The 20,784-nt window shown below is 38.2% G+C and overlaps 1 protein-coding gene across 3 annotated transcripts in view; it reads right to left on the minus strand.

The window, feature by feature from the left end:
* Positions 1 to 20,784, minus strand: part of khdrbs3 (KH domain containing, RNA binding, signal transduction associated 3) — an 86,792-nt gene that overhangs the window by 52,909 nt on the left and 13,099 nt on the right. The gene's annotated exons all lie outside the window — the stretch shown is intronic.

Here is a 20,784-nt window from a genome sequence, read left to right on the forward strand (position 1 = left end):
TAATGGCTTTAATAATATGAGGACACAATATTTATAATATCATAATATTATTTAGATTTCCTCTCTTTCCATCCTCTCTCTGTGAAGAGTTCATGTGCAACGTTTCAGTGTTGACCTTGTGCAACTCACATTTCCAGTCTCATCTCCAGCTCGCATCTTGGGGAGATTAAGCCCTTCGTCTTTACTGTCTGACAGACGTCCCATTCAGAGGCCGAATAAAGAAGCCGCGGGTTGAGTCTGAGACGCAGGCTGTAATCTCGGCCCACGACGCCTCCCGGATCAACACGGCTCATCGGGACAGAACTGAGAACACAAAGGACATCCGAACGCGTCTGTTTCCTCTGAAGGTTATTTACGCCACTGAAAATTCTGTGAACAGTTCTGTCCGACTCTTAAGCGATGACAGGAGTCGTACGTGTTAATAAAACGACATGCCAGACAATCTCCTCCGAGGGGATATGAGAAATGCTAATTATTTGGAACGCAAACATTAACACGCCATTCGTTCATGAATATTATAATGCCGCCGGGCATCCGGTTGGGAAACGATCTGCAGTTATAATGGATCTTTGTGAGGGAGAAATGTGCGCTGCTGTTTATGCAGCTTGATGCTTCGGGTGTTTAGTTGGAGATGAAGATTTATCCAAAAGGCAGGAATTTATAGGTGTTTGAAATACAATAATACAATAATATTTGTGGCTGATAATTTTTGTCAATCCTTTTTTGAGGTGTTCATGAATCACTCACTGGAATGTTAACCGACAAGAATGTGATGCAAGTCAAATGACGGTCAGTCACATTTAATGTCCAAGACAACAGAAAACGTAAGTTTAAGGGACGAGTTTTGTTTACGTCACAACTATGAGAATTGCGGAGAAACAAAGTCACGATAAATACAAATAAAAAAACGAATTCATCTCAGACAAGTATGTTTGTGTGTGTGGGTGCCGTGTGACATGTTATTTAAGCGAGAGAGAATTCCTCATGTATTATTTAAGTCTTGTTTTAATCAAATATTCTCTTTTCTGCTACAACACAAAAATGAACAGAGCGCGACACACTCATGCCCGGGTCTAAAACACACTCTTCATAAACTATCGGTGTGTGTAGAGCTTTCACATCTGACCCGATTACTTCATCTTTGACCGGCCTTGTGTGAGTTCTTGTTTAAATATGTAGGCGGAGAGAGGCGCTTAGATGAAGAGAGATGGAGATGTGTTGTGCATCTGTTCTCTTTTCCACCAGACGTCTGGCTGGCTCGTCATATCATATTCCATAAATCTTTATGTGGCTGGAAAAAGTACTAATTCTGCATCAGCATTCTCACCTCGTGTCTCTTTGTCTCTGAAGATCTTTCGCGGTGGAGATTTGCAAGCTCTCCGAAAACACACGGCCCACCCGTGACTTGAGGAAGGATTTCCGTTTTGTTTGCAGATGAAAAGAATTTGACAATATGGGTTGCAAACGGCATTACGTTTGCCAGTCACAAGCTCGGATATTATTATTGTTGAGTCAAAACTAGGAAACAACACAAATGGAACCGTGTATAAGCTTTACGATCAAAGTTAAGATCATTAAAAAATGTAGTCGCGTCAAAACTATTGACAAGAAGTGTACATTCATACATTAGTGACATTTTCAAACCAAATATAAAAGCAATCCTTCGTAGTAATAGTAAACTATGGCTAGATGTCATCTTACATCAAAATGCCTGTTTAAATTCATAGAAAATAACGGCATATCATTAAAGTTTTAAAGCAGAAACAGACATCAACATTTCAAATGGCATCTCATATATGTGTATCAGTAGAAAGATAGTCTCATGCTTGTGCAGACGACAGAATGATGAAATTTACAATGTCTGCTCTTTACTTGTTGCATCATTGCAAATATCAAATCAAGTGGCATCTGCAAACAAACTGAACAAGAGCTTAAAGAACTAACTTTCCTTTAAGCACTTGAAACCTAATAAAACGTGTTGTTTTATCTTGCTTGAAAAGTGTGATTTAAAATGTCATTGCATTAAAGTGAGACAGGACAGAGTACACGATTTTGGGCCGACTTGGTGTATCAGAATCACTGTCGCTCAGACCAACATCAACCCATCAATCATTAAGTGTTGTTCTTAGGAAGGTTGTAGCTGGGGTTAAGATCCGACGGTGACCTTGTCGTTTCTTATCTAAAGTAGCTCACTAACATGGTTGAAACATGAATATCCAACATTTAACAACCTTCGTGGAAGGTCATGGACGAATAAATAAGTGCAGTTGTGCAGTTAAAGGAGAGGGGCTTGTGCTGTCACATGACCTAGAAACAATCCCCCCATAAATGCACCTGACCTGCACCTGCAGCTGCTTTTGGGTCAGATGAGAATTAAAGGAGAAATGGAGAAGGTGGACAGTGAGACAGTACATGCAATCCAAATGTTCATGATCATTACAAAAGAAATATCATATTGTCCATTTCGTCAGGGGTGAGGTGATCGGCCTCAGGCTTTAACTAATAATACAGGCGTGAGAACGAACATGAAGAATGAAACGGGTAATACGTATTTTTACACTTCAAATGTTTGAGCTCTTTAAACATTTGTTTTTTTATGTTTTATTGATCAAAGTTTGCAAAAAGATTGCCCTAGAAGTGATCTCAACCACATTTACTCCTCTATTCTCTTAAACCTTTATCTCTACAGTAACTGTTCTCATCCTTGGTGTGACCGGCCTTTCAAAATATCAAGTCTTTGTCCTTATTTGAAGCTTGATATCTCCAGTTTCCATTCACTCTCATTGTATGTACAGACCAGTCAGACATTCTGTAAGAGACTGTAAGTCGTACAGGTTTATAACCAAATGAAGGAGAGTCAATAACACAATTTCTTTTTCTGAGAACTAAAACTTTACAAGGTTATGCAACGAAAAGTTAAGTGTTCAGTCAGAGCTTTCTTAAAGGTATGGCGCTGTATTTTTAAGGCGCCTGTCACCCTTCAACCTCTTTCGCACTTTTCTCGAAGCGCTATAGCAGACTTTCCCCACAACCTCATCTGAGGGAAGAGAGAATTCTGTTCGCTTGTCAACGTTGGTGTCGCAGTAAACATGCAGCAGGAACCGTCCACAACATCTCTGCGCTTGTACACGCTTTATCTCTAAACACCAGAATCTATCAGCGGCTTAACAAGGAGAGAAGTGGAATTTAAAGTTTGTTGGTTTAGAAAAAAAGAAAGCAGATGAGCAGAACTGCTGTCTAGCCTAAGCTAGAGTCTCTCTCGAGAACAGTGTGGCTGTAACCAATCTTCATTATTCATGCAAGTGAGACGGGACTTTTGAGGTGAGAGAACCCATGAGAGAGATGGAGAGAGAGAGATAGAGAGAGGTAAAATCTTGGTACAGTGTCAAGCAGACCTTCTCACGCAAGTCCAGACAGAGAGACGCAAGCTTTTCACTACAAGGTCAGACCTCAATCTTCAGAGAGCTCAAGTCGTGTCACCCTGTCTGACTGGAACTGCTGGACTAACAATTAAAGGTACGGCGAGAGGAGATAACAATAAAGGTCTCGCTTGTATATCAGGTTAAATGACCTCAGAAATCTAAAATGTCCATTCGGAAGACCTCAATAATGTTTGACACTTTGTTAAGATACCAACGTCTGTGATCATAAATCAGGGATTATGAACTCAAATACAGCTTTTTCATAAACCTTTTTATAGTATTTGAAGATGCCATCAGTTTGTTGTGTTAAAAACAATATCATATTAACATAAATATACTATACTACACTATACTATACAACAAATTTGAATATAAAATGTATATACATATATATTATATAAAATCTTAATATAAGAAAAAACCTTTCCTAAAATAATAAATAGAAGATTATAGATAAAAAGGAAAATACTTTATAAATGAAATATAAACTATTGAAATAATGTTTTACCAGCATATACTGTAAGTACTAAAACCAATTGATCCTATTACAGTATTCATACAGACTGTAAACAATAGTCATGAAAACACACATTATGTGTTGATACTCATAAACAGATGCCAAAAAACAAGACGGGTGCTGATCGTCATGACAACAGTGATGCTGCATTTCATTATTATAGAACCTAAAATCCTAAACATTTATATCATAAAATCGAATTTAAAACCATAAAAACACTTTCCTTATATGATATAGATATAATTAATCATTTTTTATAGTCTTTTAAATTGATTTAAGAGAAATTCAATTATTATATATACTTTTTTAAATCGCATTGGTAAGAACTTAAAAGCCATACATCATATTGTGTACAATGTACGTACAGACTGTAAACTAAAGTCGTGAAAATAATATAACGATGCAGTGAATATTAATAGCTTCGTATTGCTGCAATACATAACTTTTAAATAAACAAAAGTCAGTTATTAAGCAGGTATATAAAAACTCTGTGCAAAACGTTCTCCTTATTTCACCTCATTTCACGGCGGTGTGCTTAAAATTCAACTTCATGGGAAAATCACTTGAGTTCAACGACATTTCATTTAAAGACACACAGCTGAACTTTAGTGCTCTTGTATAGCGAAGATGTCTGATCTGTTCTGTCTCTCCGCCGTGATAGGCCGACACAATAGGTCATAATTAATATGGATTTTGGAGGCGCGTATCCTCTACCCCTCTCGCAATACCCGATTAATAATTCATATTCGCTAATAGACTGCGACTGCCCGACGCTGGTCATATGAAGGCAACGGACAGAGAAAAGAAATATGGTGTCGGATCTGCTCGATTACAGAAATTGCTGGGAAAGAGAAAACGGGGATCAATAATATAAATGAAGGAAGAGTAAGCCAGGTGATAATACACTCGAACTTTAAAAGAAACGGCACACTGGGGAGATGAGAACGGGAATAAACTTTAGCTTGAAAGGATCAAACAAAACTGCCAATACAGAAAGATGATGGCAATGCTTACTTCTAATGGACACGAAGCTTGTTTTCCGCCAAAATTCTCATCATGCAAAAATATCTTGTTTTCTTTCTTTCATTAAAACCATCTACAATCGCCTGCCTCTGACATCACATGATGTCTTGTTCCTCAAAAAGCAAAAAGTGCGCTGGTTGTCATAACAACAGTGATGCTGGCCACATTTCATTAACGCAGGACCTGAAAAACGAAATAAAAGTTTCATAACAATATTCTCGCGCCGCTGCACAAGTGCTGTTATTTCCTTTAGGAATGCAAAAATACGTTGTATTTCAAATAAAGTGGAAGTTATATCCTGTTTAGCCATGACATGACCCCTTTCAGCACAACAACAACATGACCCAACCTTGAGTATTTGGATAGACGTGATACATCAACTCTTTAGTCCCATAACATGACTCAAGATTATTTACGCACTTGATAACAACTAAATTAATATCAAACAACCATTTCAAGGAATTGAAAACAAACTTGCTTTTAATTACTAATGCACACAACGTCAGGGTTTATCGTAATATGAGGAAAATGAGAAATGTGATGTCTCGATCTTCAGATCTGCTGGTAAAGAGGTTCATGACGTGTGATATGAGGCAGAAAATACCTTGTGTATATGCACCCCTAAAAGCAGTCAACGTTTGGGAAATCATGCATATATAAAAGTCAAGCACAGCCATTTTCACCCTTACGGAGACTTAAAGAGAAAAGAAGAGCAGGTTTTTTGAATCGGAGAAGCTGTCATCTCATTTCTTTTGCTTACCGCATGCTGTGCTTTTGTGTTCATCATTATATATCGTCCTAGTGTGTTTGATTTAAGATTAAATTCACCTCACTTTTAATAAAGACGCATAACAACACACAGATATGAATTTTTTAAACGGTGAAGTACTCAAAATCAGAAATAGCCCGCTGGCTTTGACAATGAAGAGAGATGGCAGGAGAAGACTGCATTACTGGTGATTGTTAAGCCGAACAGATGAAGGTTTGATGAGAAAAATCTCATTAGCTTCTTCCAGTTATATACACGCATGAGGCGGTCACGTCACGATGGAGCTAATGAACAAAAGCATGCTCTGGTAACAGTAGAGGCTCTGAACGGCTCGTTTGGACGGATGATAATGATGACACAGCTATAGGACGCCATTATGGTTTGTGGTTTCCTTTTAAAAATCTTGTGGTTCTGCATATATGCTTTATAGTTGGACACTTTGTTTCTCAATATAACTCCCGAGTAATCGTATCCTGTTTCTAATATTTGCATCCGAATAACAAGCTGATAGATTCTTTGAAGGTGAAGTGCATCATTTTCTGTGTTAAATTGTCCAATCTCATAGATGAGAAAGACTATGAGTGAGGGCTTGATTTTAATTTGACTTCCCTGAAAAAAAGCTTTCCTTTAAGACAATTACTTTTCTATGATGCATTAATGGTACAATTGCGGATCATGGAAGCATTCGGCATTCGGCACATGCACTTTAGGTGTTTCAATCCATGGGGGGGTCAAAACGTGCACAAACCAAAAAAATCTGGTTAAAATAACCTTGAAAATGTCCATGTTTGATCCAACGATCAATATTTAAATTGTGTTTGAAAACGTATTGCGGTTACTACACTAGTGAAGCACACACAACACACTTTATCAAAATCAAAGTCCCTTTGTCTTTATTTTATGGAAGACTATGACTTGTTCTCAAAACCCTTCACAAGATCCATCCAGTTCCTTGTTTTCAAGAATACATAGCGCCTAATAATATCTAAAGATGAAACCATAGGCGAGGGACCAGGGGATAAAAAAAGGGAGAGGAAAAAAGAGCCCATGACAGGGAGAAGAATGAGAGAAGGAGTCATTGGGGAGAACAACACCATGTGTTCACAATCTTTAACCAGAGGCACGGCGCTAAAACAAGACATCTTGATTAAGTGGGGGTCGGACGCGTCAAATGTAGCCAAAGACACCGGGGCGTCGTGCTCGGGGACGCAGAGCACGACCAACGCGACGTGTGCAGGGTTAGAAAGAGACACAAGAGCCAACAGAGATCTCGCTGTTCCTACAATCTCACTAATGCAGTGAACTCAGCAGACGCTGCTTTAATTTACAGATGAAAATGTGATCTGCAAAATCAAAGAACTACAAATATTGATTTCTGTATTATCTCAACTGTTTCTCCTACACAGCGATGACATTAAATGGAGACCTAATGGAGACCTTCACTTACGTCTCCTGCTTCCCTGATTTTTCCCCTGAGAAAAAGATCCTTGTTATTTCATGTCCGCTCGACAGATGAGAACAATACGAGAGATCAGGTAAAAAATGACTGGATATATCATTTATGAAGTTATGATTTAAAGAAACGCCCATTTTATTAAACATTACGAACACCTTCCAAGAGAAAAAAACAAAAATAAAACGCACACTTAATCTAAAGATTTCATACTGACATTGTGAAACATTTGTGACAAAGGATATCCAACCGTGACAAAGGTAATCCAAACGTACATTGAAATATGATATATTATAAATAAAATATACGTAATTAAAATTCTGAAAAGTTAATCAAAAAGACCCTGTAATTAAACCTTATGGTTGTCTAAAAGCTGCTATGAACTATTTCTACAAAGTTCTATTTCAGGACACGCCGCTAATGAGCTGTCAGAAATATAATTAGTATACGATATAAAATCTATTAAATATTTATGCGAGGAGAGAGATCTCATTGGCTTCCTGTTTCTAGGAAAGTTTGGTTGCCGTGGAGATTCCCTCCCGTCTTAAGACACTTGACCCCTTTAAAACCGGCTTTCACTTTGAGAGCTGGACGTTTCATTAGTGATGAAAATCAGATGGATGGGGAATGATGTCATACGCTTTAAAAGACATATTTTGAGTGTTGAGATAAAAGCACGAGTGCACTTCAAATAATAATGCACACATGTGCTTTAAACTGGCTAAAAAACGTTCAAAGAATAATCCTCATTTCTAAATGGAGATACACTCAAGATAATCTCTCTTCATGTCCACAATATCAGATGCTTAATGACTGAGTACAATTAATCCAGCATGCACCAGTCGAAACTGCAATCTCGACAGAATCCTTGAAAACTATTCTGGGAAACACCAAAGGAAATAATTACTTTCTCGATTTGTGTTTTTGTCTTGTTTCGCAGTGCAAATATCTTAAACTCAAATCAATTTATAGTTTCTTCAGAAGCAAAACAATCCAATATGTTAGCAACTGTTTTCTAAAAAACTAAAGAAAAAAACAAAGAAAAGTAAACTTGAATAAAGTACTTAAAAGAAAAGGTGAAACTTAATATTTTCTTACCCAAATGGAAGATCTTTTTTGCTTGTTTTAGGTATGAACTCACCTAATTTTTTATATATATTTTGATAATTTAGTTAATTTAATTTAGATAGTTTGTCAATTTAGTTTTTTTATAAATTTGTATAAAAAATACCAAAGATACAGTAAATTTGATGTCACTTAAAAATGTAAGTCAGCCTTCGAACTAAAGTGTGTATAAACACCTCTCCTTTCTAGCCTCAAACACTTTGATAGGTATTAAAAAAGACTCGTCACGAGAACATCAATGCATTAGATATCAAAATATCAAGCTGTTAATGCAAAACACTCCTCACGCATCAAGTCCAAATACATTTACATCAGCCACTACATCACATCGCCTACAATTCGGTTCAAATGACAAATCAATGAACATTTATCAGAATCCAGCAATCCAACAGAATAAAAGATGAATTTTAGACTGGTTAACATTTTCTTTTCTTAGATGCACATTTAGATTTGGTTCAGACTCCGGTACTGAGCATTCAGCCAATAACAGCAGATCTTCTTACAGAAACCGATCCCTCTCAATAGATACGCGATATACAAACTCTCTTCTGGCTAATAGGTCTCCGAATTCTCTCTCCCTTTTCACTCTCTAATGAGAAACAGGACAAATGACTCTAAATATAGAGTGGAATGCATGGAGGAACAGGACACAGCTCGTGTTTAATGAGGCACAGACTGTAAATGCCCCCCGTGTCCAGGAATCTGATCCAATATAGACGTTTAGCAAAGCAACTCTGTCTGATTATGCATTCACAAGCACGCTCATTTACCTCGTGACTTAGGTGAAAGACAAAATCACGGTCTCCTGAAGAGTTCAGGCCTCGTGTACATGACACAGAGGGTTTGCTGTACATGTTACAGTACATTTGGTCTACGAACAGAAAGAGAGAGAGAGGAGTTACAGAAAATAATCTGACATTGTTGGTTCCTTAGCTCTGCATCTTCCGGGGTCTTGAAGTTCTTCTGGGATTATGAGGTTCATCTGGTGTTTTGACGTTCTTATGACCTATTCATCTTTCTGTCGCGGGGTTATGAGGTTCGTCTGGAGTTTGGGGTTTCTTATGGGATTCTGAGCATCTTCTGGAGATTTACATTCCTCTGGGATTCTAAGGTTCTTCTGGGGTTCTTGGGGGTTTAAGATTTGTTTAGGGTTTAGAAGTTCCTCTGGGAGTTTTTGGGGGGATTTGAAGGTTTTTGAGTTTTGTAAATTCTTGGATTTTCATGTCTGCCTGGGGGTCCGGGGTTCCTCTGGGGATTAGAGGTTCTTTTTGAGGTTTTGAGATTCTTCCCAGGTAAAACAGTGCATTGTAATTAACTAAAAGTGCTCTGTTTTCTCTGTTTTTGTCATTTCCACACAAAAAGAGTTTAGTACTTCTTACCTTTCTTAAGATATATGTAAGAAGATTCACTGTAAATATACTCATCTGTGTTATTATAAAACAACATGAATAACATATACACGTGTAACATAATATGTATTTAAAATATTAAAAACAAAAATGTAAGGGTGACGACATATGGAGGTGTATTTAAAGTGTACTGGGTTTTGAGTTTCCGATGCCCTTCTGAGGATTTGATGTTCTTCTGCGATTCTGAGGTTGATGAATAACTAAACTTGAGGGTTACTGACAACAGAATTAAGGATTAAAATAACACAACAATGAGCAATGAGAGCAAAAGAAAGAGTGAAACTGGCGTGAATCCCGATCATGCATCTCATTCAGAAAAAAATTGTCAATTTCTCACCCACAGCCTCCATTCAATCTGGAATATTCTGCGCACGTACCATTTTCTCGCATCATTTGCATCCTTTTTTAAACCACAGATATAGAAATGCTTTAGATATCTGTTGCCTCCATAGACAGCTCACTAGGTTTTGAAACACAGCCAGAGTCTCTCACCCCCTCTTTCTTACCCACTGATTGCCGATCCCATCGAGCACTAACAGAAGCTACAGAAAATCATTCAGAAAGCCAGACCATCCCGTCAGCCATCGATCGGCTGCCCACTAATTATGAGGAGCGATGGCAGTATTGTTTTCATATATTTTTATACTTGTTTTCTCAGCCGCACCACCTGCACGGGCCATTACTCTGCTCAACCGCAAGTTAGAGAGGGGAAACGCACGGCCTGGTGGGATTTGACATTTGGTCATCGCCAAGGCGGCGTGAGATCAGGGGATCAAATCAATGAGATGAAAATGACTACTGCTCGTACAGGACCAATCTGACAGACCAAATGATACTTTCAATTTTACATTAATAGAGATAGCAAGCTGTCACAATTTTCTACAGTAGAACAAAACAAAGATGCAATTCGTTGAACTCAAATATTGTAATAATTAGAATACAAATGTAAATATTAAACATGACCCAGTAAAAGTGTGACAGCTTGTCACCACCTTTCATTTTCAGTAAAAATCTAACTTCATTAAATATTAATGTATTCACAGAAACAGCGTCAAACCTCTGCAGATATCCAAGATGCGATTCACAACTGCGCAAATACTTGTTTTGTACGCTCACAAATACACTTCCAAAAATACACACGGATCATTTTCAATCTGATATTTTGGGCACATTTGTATTCTGACTCACGGATACGTGCAAGATAACTTCTTCACCTGAAATACATTTGACAAACGATAAACACTGAAATATCATAAGACTGTAAGAAAGCGGTGACCTCACATGTTAACATAACACCTTTGATCAGTATGTTTCTAGTTTTAGCATGTGATGTTCCAAAAGATCTGCATATTCAAAGTATCACACTTTAATCACCTTTCTGCAAGAAAAACAAATCTTGTTTTTATATCTTTATATCTAAAACAAATGATGAGAGCTCTAAAGAGTTACAAAGTTTATGGCTTGGAGAGCAAAAATGCTTAAAAATCGAGTACAGCTAGCAAACGAAATTAAGGAGGGATTTTAGAAACCAATCCTTACCAATCTTACAGTCCTCTGTCCACAAACAGCTTTAAGAGCTTATCTTTTGTTATAATGCACTACGCTTCACAAAAATCTGATTTAAAGAGCCAAGAAGGACACCTGATATGCCAAAGCTAGCAGGAATCATGGTGCCGTTCCAAACAACTCAAATACCTCCTGGGTTCCTTCTGACCGATCTGTTCGAGGGAGGATAAAAACGACATAATTTTTTTGTTAATGAACCAGGCTCACCTTGGGGTCCTTGTTCCCTCGCTCTGCATGTTTGAGTGTTTAAATGAGCACAGAGGTGCTGAGACATGGATACTACTGCAACGCATGAACACACACACACAACGTGAATTTAATTCTCTGGAAACCATCACCAACCAGAGACACAGGGGAAAAACTGATGATCCAAACCCTAGTGAGCTATCTAACTAGACAGCATTTTAAAACCAAAGATTAAAGCCGCATGGCACGGAGAAAAGCGATCCCACAATGCACTGCACAAAGTTTAGTAAAAGGTTTGCACTGTCCCTTTAAGACGGACTGTTTAGATTATGTCTCACAAGGCAGCTGCCTATTTTGGAACAGAGGTCTTTGTTTGTGTGCGGAACAAAGAAGGACGTGGACAATATATCGCTGTGTTTGTCAGTATTGCGCAACACTAACCGGCGGCCGTCTTGGTCTCTCTTTCTCTCCGCTGCGGAGGCCTCCAATTACACCGTCTTAAGATTTACATAGCACAAAGTAATTATCTGATTTCAACCCTAATCCCGTGGAAGCTGCTTAGCTCGGCATCATTTATATGAGATCTTACATTACAGAAGTCATGTTTAATTTGCGGAGGGAGATCTTCTTTCTGAGCCCAGACCGGAGCTGCTGAGAGATGACACGCACCCGGCCAGCGGATGATATCCCTGTGGATAATGAGGCATTGTGCTGGGATTCCTGGAGGAGTCAGAGGAGCGCACGCTATTGAGATGAAAGCACGACAATCTAGCCAGCTGTGCTGATGTAGAGACGTCCTTACTGACCACACGCTAGCCACACGCGCACACGGATGAACTCGACGAACCTGAAAGCTAAGGGCTTAAAGGGGCGGTTCATGCAAACGTGTACAAGCTTTGACAGAAAAGGCATTAGATGTGAACTGTGATAAAAAGAACATAATTATCATAATAATACTGTCTACTAAGAAATCGTTTTCATCTTATTCCAAGGCAGCAATCCCAGAATGCATTGCAGCCAGCTGCACCGCGAAAAAAAGGAAAAATAAAAAATTAGGACTGAGCCAACATATTTATATGCTTTTGTCCAAATTTTACAGTGCAAGACATAAAAAGGACAAATATTTCCAAAATACACACAAGAACAAACAAGTGAAATATTGATTCTGCATGATATAAAGCAACCCGCTGAGATTGTACTTTCAGGGGATTGGAGCCGAAATAAGACATTTTAATGTCTTTTATCATCAGATCTAAACTCAATACCCTTGGGTTGACAGTTATTTCTCCTGCTGGGTCTTCTGACATGTCTCCTGTGTAGAGCTGGCAGTCAAAACGAAACTTACCGAAAACAGCTATAAAAAGACGCGTGGTTAATACCCACCTACGAAATATAGCTGAACCTGCCAAAAGCCAAACGAAACTTTACTAAAAGGTACCACAAACTGCGCAATCGAAAGCAAACTCAAAAGTACATTTGCAAAAAGTTGTATTCTACCCTTAAACGACCGTTTACGCCAGGGGTCTTCGACTACTTTTCTTGGAGGGCCAGAATCCAAAAGTATAAATAAGATGTGGGCCAGTTACATTTACATTTATGCATTTGGCAGACACTTTTATCCAAAGCGATTTACATTGCATTACATAGCATTATCCTATACATTTATACATAGGTATGTGCAATCCCCTGGGATCGAACCCACAACCTTGCAATGCTCTTACCACTGAGCTACAGTTTCTTTATAACCACATCCTTATTCCTCATATGTGAAAATACGCACACAAATATTGCATCCAGTTACACAAGTTTTATGACTTTTCATGAAATTTTATTAAAAGGGATATTGTCTTTGTAGTTGTACTTTACATTCCTTAATGCGTTAGTTTACCCAAAAGGAAATTGCTGTTAATTTACTCAACCCCAGTTCCCCGGTACATCCAGGATGTGGGTGCCAAGATATTTATGAAGATATTTTGTTTATTAAAGTCAAATCAATGAAAGTCAAAAACGCTAATACATTCAGCAAAAAAGTAATCCCTGCCCTTTGTGACGTTATATGAGCGTCTTATAAATCGAATCAATTGCTCTATTATCGCATCTTCGGGTAAATTCCAATTGCATTCATGTAGCCCACACACTAAGAAGGGCAGATCATTTGCAGTGCGAGTTCTGGAGGGAGATGAACTGCTGTTTCTCCTAAATATAGCCATATGTTCATACATAATGAATGCAGTAATAAAAACAACACAGTTTTCTCTTATCTGAGACAACCGTACACGTGTTGTAGTACCCTTCCTGCAGTTACTTGCAAGGGCATAAGACAGGTTTTGGGACGCAACCTATAGCGCATTGCTTGTGGCTGATTGCCAGTTAGATAGAACGTCGTAAAAAATTACGTTTCTTGGACGAACTGATCATATCGCTTCATAAGACGTCAATATATCGAATGTAGCAGCATTTTGGACTTTCAACGACATGGCGTCTCAGGACGTGCATTTCTTAAAGCATACCGTTCTTGAAGTCTCCACTTATTTGAAATGTTATGGTAAAGATGATTGGCCAGTTAAGTGGCCCTAATGTAAGGATTTTTGAAAAAGAAATCAAGCTTTGGTAACTGAAACCAGGGAAGAATTGATCCCAATGCTAACATCATTATACCTGTTTTGTTACAAAACTTTAACGTTCTTAAAGTCTCTCCACTTATTTGGTGGGTCAGGTAAAATGATTGGCGGGCTGCAAGTTGACAAGCCGTGGTTTACGCCTTCATCATAAGAAAATTATACTTTGAATATTATTAGCAGTCTAAGCTAGGTACATCCTGAGTACAAAATATGTTAAACTGCTGGAAGTTACACAAAGTTTCACGAAGTGAAACTTCCAGTAAAATAAATGATTAAGAAGAGAACTAAAGTAGGAATATTGCACATCCGACTCCACAATGGCTATACAACAAAAGCCACATCTTTGAAAGTCCAAAACGCTGCTACATTCAATAAAAAAAGTAATTCCCGCCGCTCATAACGATATATTGACGTCTTACGAAGTGATTTGATCAGTCCGTCCAAGAAACGTAATGTTATTTACAAGGCCTCTGAGATTCTTCTGGTTCTATATCTCAAGAATCACTATTATTAACAGAGAGTGTTTGAGAAACAAGTCCACCGCTGTCACTGCTAATCTAAAGCATCAACCCAGCACTAATCTCAGTGAAATCTGGATTTATTTCTGACAGTAAACACACACACAGAGATTCACGATCCTCAGTTCCGCTACACGCTTCTATTGTGCTGTTGATGTGAATTAGAGCTATGAAGAGATGTTGATATATAAGCTACACTGATACTACAACACTGTCGCAATTCAGACTCAACGCAATGTGGTCTTCAATTCATACTCTCTTTTAGTCAGTAAGTCAAACCGTAATTGTGATGGAGAGGAAAAGCGAGAAAAGCAAGGCGTCTGGATTCAGTTTATTGAGTAGATGTGGGGAAAAGAAATGTATCACGCCTGACTTTAGAATAAAAGCTGGATTGTAAATGAAGATTTGCACAAACAGATTTCAAAAATGGTGTTTCATTTTCTAAGGTGTATTTTTTATATTGCTAAATGCTTAATCAAAACAACCCATCTGCAGTTTGAGTGATATTCAATGGAATGCACAATAAAAAAACTCAAATGTTAAACCTCACGTGTCAATGACAGGTAAAGAGTGTAATCGGTGGTTGACAAATAAATCGCACGTGTCCAAACTAACAATGAAGATAAATATCTCACGTATGCTATTTTACGTATATTCAAAATATGAATAATCGAATATAAATACTCTAATGTTTTGCTGTCACCCCATAGGACACATGATATGGTTTATTTGTCAACGACCCATATACAGGTGAGCCAGTCCCTAGACACATAAAGCTTTGCCAACTGTATATGGGCAACAGGATATGATGTCAGAGGCTCTGCTTTAATAATGCATTAAGCTCCAATGAAATACTATTACAAAGATAAAATGACGTTTTTGTCATTTATTAAGACTTCATGTTCTTCAAAGCCTGTACGACTTTGTTTCTTTGGAAGAACATAAGAGGAGACTGGCTGAGAATGTTATTGACTGAAACCCTTGTATATGCCCATCCAATTTTTGCCTTAAAATTCTCTTGTGTGACACAGAAGAAAGTAAATCATGCAGGTTGTTACAGGATGACTTACTTACCACAGGTTGGTGGGGCGTGAGGATAAGTATATGACAGAATTTTCCATTTTTGGAGCAATATTCATTTCAGCTTGGCTGTATAGCATGGCCGTCTCTTGGATTCTAGGTATCTGTGCCAACATTTTTATGAGCCCAACAAGTAGACTATACTATAATGAGAACCCTAATGGGCCTCTTGTCACAGGGCCAGCTCCATCATTCCCCACCGATTACCCCGAACGAAACATGAAGCGTCTCTATGAAGCTTCTATGGAACACGAGGTCTTATGTGACCGCCACTTATTCTTAAAACAGAAATGCATTCGCTTTTATTTGTCTACATAAACATTAAAGTTGTGTGGCAGTAATTTCCTTTTATTAAATTAAGTTAATGAGATGAATTACAGGCTGCCGCCTGCCTGCTTTTTCCTCCAATATCTTTAAATAGACGCGTCTGATTCCACCAGATGTTTTTTTTACTGTATGTTTAATCCGAACATCTGCATCATAGAGAAGCTTCGGTAAACAAACCAAAGAACTCAAATCAGCATGAAGAGAGCTTATAATGTTGTAAAACAATACAAAATCTCCTCTTCGTTCTGCAAATTTACAAGCAAATCATCCTCTGACGTGTGAATGGTCACATTTTTGTGGGAGTTTAATGACCGTAGGAACGCCCGGGGCTGCCCGATTCCCTCTCATCGCTTTCGTGCCAATCTGGAAATTTAAACCCACACGCCTGTGGGGGCTGGAAGAGCTTTCTTACTGTAGGGCAAAGCGCCTGCCAAGCAAATAAAGTGTTTAAAGAGCAGCACTGGAACATCACAGGCTTTATGTCCTATTTGTCTCTCTGGTCTTCGGTTTTATAGACTCGTATTTTAACACACAGCGTCTGTGTAACATAAGGTGGTTATCAGCCGCTGGGGCACGGGTCTGTCATGTATTGGTCTTGGACGGCTGGAAAAATGAATATAAAATGCAAATAACAATTTAATCCTGGAAAAATCTGTGTCCTGATGCAAAAAAGGATCCGCCATCACTGTGGTTTTAAAGTTTTGAATACTAACCTGAGAAACCACTTCAAAGCATCTAAACATGTTATGCTACTAAGAGTAAGAAGAGATAAAGAGTGAAGAAGGATATAAAAATGGCAATGCATATTTGTCCGTGAGACATAATATCTAGAGACTGAAAAAAATACAATTTTGACTAAACAAATTTTAAAAAAGGACATAAGAATTAAAAACCGTTTCAATGAATATGCATATTAAACTGCATGATTCCATACAACCAATAATCCAAATCTGTGCTCATTTTACATCCATCCTCTCACTTATATGCACATAGTGAATCAAATAATGGAAATTAAATATTGTTTGAAATGTTTTTTATTTGGTAACAAGACTGATCAGGAGAAAAACACTAGCTGGTCATTATCACAACAGAAACCCTTAAAAATGTCTAAATCACATACATTACATTCAGGATAGTGTGTATTACTCAGTTTGGTATCCACCGCATCTGGACTCCTGCAATGTCCTCATTTTACTGGAGAGATTTTCCTCTATTATTCATTATACGTGTTCCAGAGACTGCGGGAGGCAATGTAACAGAATTTTAATCCTAAAAGCTTGAGCACAAGGGCTGCTGGGTAATTCAAGCCACTCATCATACATTCTTTTCAGTGGAAGAGAAGCAGCCCAACACTCCAGCACAGCAGGAGTTTGAGTCACTTTCACAGTTTTTGAGATGTGAACAGATGATGCAAATAAAACACACAAGGAAAATGTTTACATTTCTGGATTTTAGGGATGTATACCTATACTGTATATACACGTGTATATACACAGTAAAAAGTTTTGCAGCAGGTTTGCCAGTAATTTACTGTAGATTAGAGTATTACACAATATTAGTGTTGTTTTCAATTTAAGTTAAAGTTTACTTTAACGAAAATTAAAACAATTTGACTTTTGAGATTCAAAATGAGCAAGATGAGACCGGTCTCATTACTGGCATTAGCACAGCAAACATGACATTCTTCCTAAGCATCTTTGTCTTGTTTTTCAATAAAAACATTTAAAACTTCTTAAATTATGATACATTTACATGACAAGAAAAGTTATGAAGATATTTAGTCTTTTTTATTAAATAAATTATAAGAACTAGATAAGATTGTTTAATACTAAATTGTAAATTAAATCTGCAGTACGTTCCTAGCAAACCTGCTGCAAAACTACAGCAAAGTTTCATTGTGCACATATAACATATTTTTTATGTATATTTTTTTAGGGAGAATATGACATATCTATGAGCTAAATCCATCAATATTAGTATTATTTTCTATACATCAGTGGACCTTTTTCTTTTTAAAGGGCCAGTGCTTGCAACCAACGGCTCGCTCCAACCCTCCCTTTCGAAGCACTACACCGTCTAACACAGAATTAAGATGCCGTCACATTTCCGCTTCTTTACCGAAGAAAAAAAACTAACACAAAGAAATGATTTTCTTGATTTTTGTGTTGTTTAAGCTTTTAATGTCATCTTGAAGCCCCCTTTGGAAGTTTTTTGAGGCCTCCCCAGTGCGCCCCGGCCCCCTGGTTGAGAAACACAGCAATACATCATATTCTGAAGCATGCTGTGTTTGTTTTACACGGTGCATACAAAGAGAACGACAGGCTTTAAACCCGCCTGTGTAAAAAGTGTGTGCAACATCTATTTATTATGGGGGAGTTTGGGATTTATGTAGCGGCGAACTACATAAATTATGTGGGAATCAACTTTGGAGAATAATGGTCTCAAAAGTCATAAAAATGTAGAAATACATTCATATTATCGATGGAGAGATGCAACGCAAATAACTATGCATTTACTCGTGCATAAAATTTACAACTGCAAAATACCTTTGAGTATATTTGGAATGAATTTTTTTGCATGCAACTGAAATTTTGAATTTGAATTGAAACTTTATCTGCCACAATGCCTATTTTGTCTCTAGGTTTCCGACTGATGTTGCGGTTGCTATATTTAGTGTCTGTGTGTGCACACTTATAAACTTTTGACACCTCTAAATCCATGCCAAACCAGTCACTCTTCCCTATTGACAAGCCACTCTGACTGGTGATTGATCTAGAAAAGACAACAATGCTCTCCCCTTTGTGCAAACGGCAGGAATGTCACCATTAATTCACCAGAGCCGGATCGATATCCCAGATGAGCTAGGCAGAGATTTCATTCAGCTGCATTCCCACTCAATACCGTCCCTCAATAACAGAACACTTTATCCCTGATGGATCGCCTTTCCTGTCACAGCCCTATCGGATAGGCTTTGGACAGTGAAATACGGTCATTCTCATCGGCAATGTCAATATTTTATTGTATACGACCTGTTTAAAGTCAAATGCTATTTTTCTACTGCACAAACATCTAGTGTACCGGACAGAATCTGGCTCATGGAATTTACAAGGATCAGTGCATTTGTTCGAGTAAAGACAAATCTGTTTAGGACTTTTTCATCGTTGGAACACAAAAGAAGATATTTTGAGAAATGTCTTGGTTTTTAATTCTTATGTCCTTTTTAAATATTTGTTGACTTTCATTATATGCATTATATGTCAATGAATATGAATATTAAACTGCATGATTCCATACAACCAATAATCTAAATCTGTGCTCATTTTACATCCATCCTATCACTTATACGCAAATAGTGAATCAAATAATGGAAATTAAATATTGCTTGAAATATTTTTTATTTGGTAACAAGACCGATCAGGAGAAAATTTTATTGTACGTTGTTCGGTTACCAAAATTCTTCAAAATATCTTCGTTTGTGTTCTGCAGAAGAGAGAAAGTCAAACAGGTCCGAAATGACATGAGGGTTGACTTTTGGATCTCCCAAAGTGAAAGGACAAGCAAACTTCTTGATGTTTCCTTCACCGTCTCAAACACACGTACACACTTCTGCATAAAAAACATCCGCCTGATCAGAATCAGCACATTTCATTACAGAACTCACAGGGTCACGAGACACCATAAATATGATAATTCAGCCGTCTATGGGGACGGCTGTTTGTTATTTGTGTTTGGTTGACAGAGCTGTGCCCAGCTGTTTCTGAGCATGCCAATTCAAATTAAACCGAGACGGGAGCGGAGAACCGCACGCCCCATGGGCGTGAGATGACGTCTGTTAATTCACTGGATGTGCGTGTTTATTTGCATCTCATCTCTGTGTGTGTTTGTCATTAATTAATCGGCTCTTGTTTATTTTTAGGCAGGGGGAAGACTGGATAAACAGCTCGGGTAATATTTGCTGAACGACAGCGAGGTTTGTTTGACGGATGCCGCTGGGATTCCGGCTGAACGTCTGCGCGCCGCACACGGCAGAGGCCGTCTTGAGCTGCAGATGTTGCGTGTGCACGCGCTGTCAATGCAATATTGGAATTTTAGGATTTCAATTTGTTAATACCAAGAACAAAACACTGCGGATACAGTACATACAGTATATGTGATATTCACGTGATTTTGTGAACTGTGATTGATTTACCACTTTTCAGGCAACGACTTATAATTCTTACAGCTAAGAAACACGAAAGACGCATTTATTACAATCTCAAAAACTCTCTCGCACAAACACCTCTCCTTAGAGCATTATCTCAGTGTGTTATTATCCTCACGTACGACATCAGAATTTGTCAAAACAGCATCTCAGCGTTTGGTTGATTTCTCATACCGTGTCCACCCGTTGAGCTGATCCTTCACTTTATTCCCTCCACATCTTTTTCTCTCCATCTCCCACAGCCACAAAAATTCACGCTCATTGGTCTGGTTGGTGTCTCTGAGACGCGGGTCTGATTCTTTGATCCGCTCTCGGCCTTAGACCGGACACTCAATCTTCTCGAGTGTTTGTGTATCGTTGTGGATTGGGCTCGTGTGTCTGGATGTGTGTAAAATGAGCTCGTATCTCCTCTGTGAAAGCCCTTATCTGATCCTACTGCGGCAGAACACGGACAACACACCACACACACAGACTTTCTCTTTACTATCACTCTCATCTAGTGTTTCCACTGACACACAATAGCTATCGGTTCACCAATTAAACACTCAACCGCACGCACATATGCAA

Source organism: Barbatula barbatula, assembly GCF_947034865.1.
Source record: "Barbatula barbatula genome assembly, chromosome: 21".
NCBI classification, from domain to species: Eukaryota; Metazoa; Chordata; class Actinopteri; order Cypriniformes; family Nemacheilidae; genus Barbatula; species Barbatula barbatula.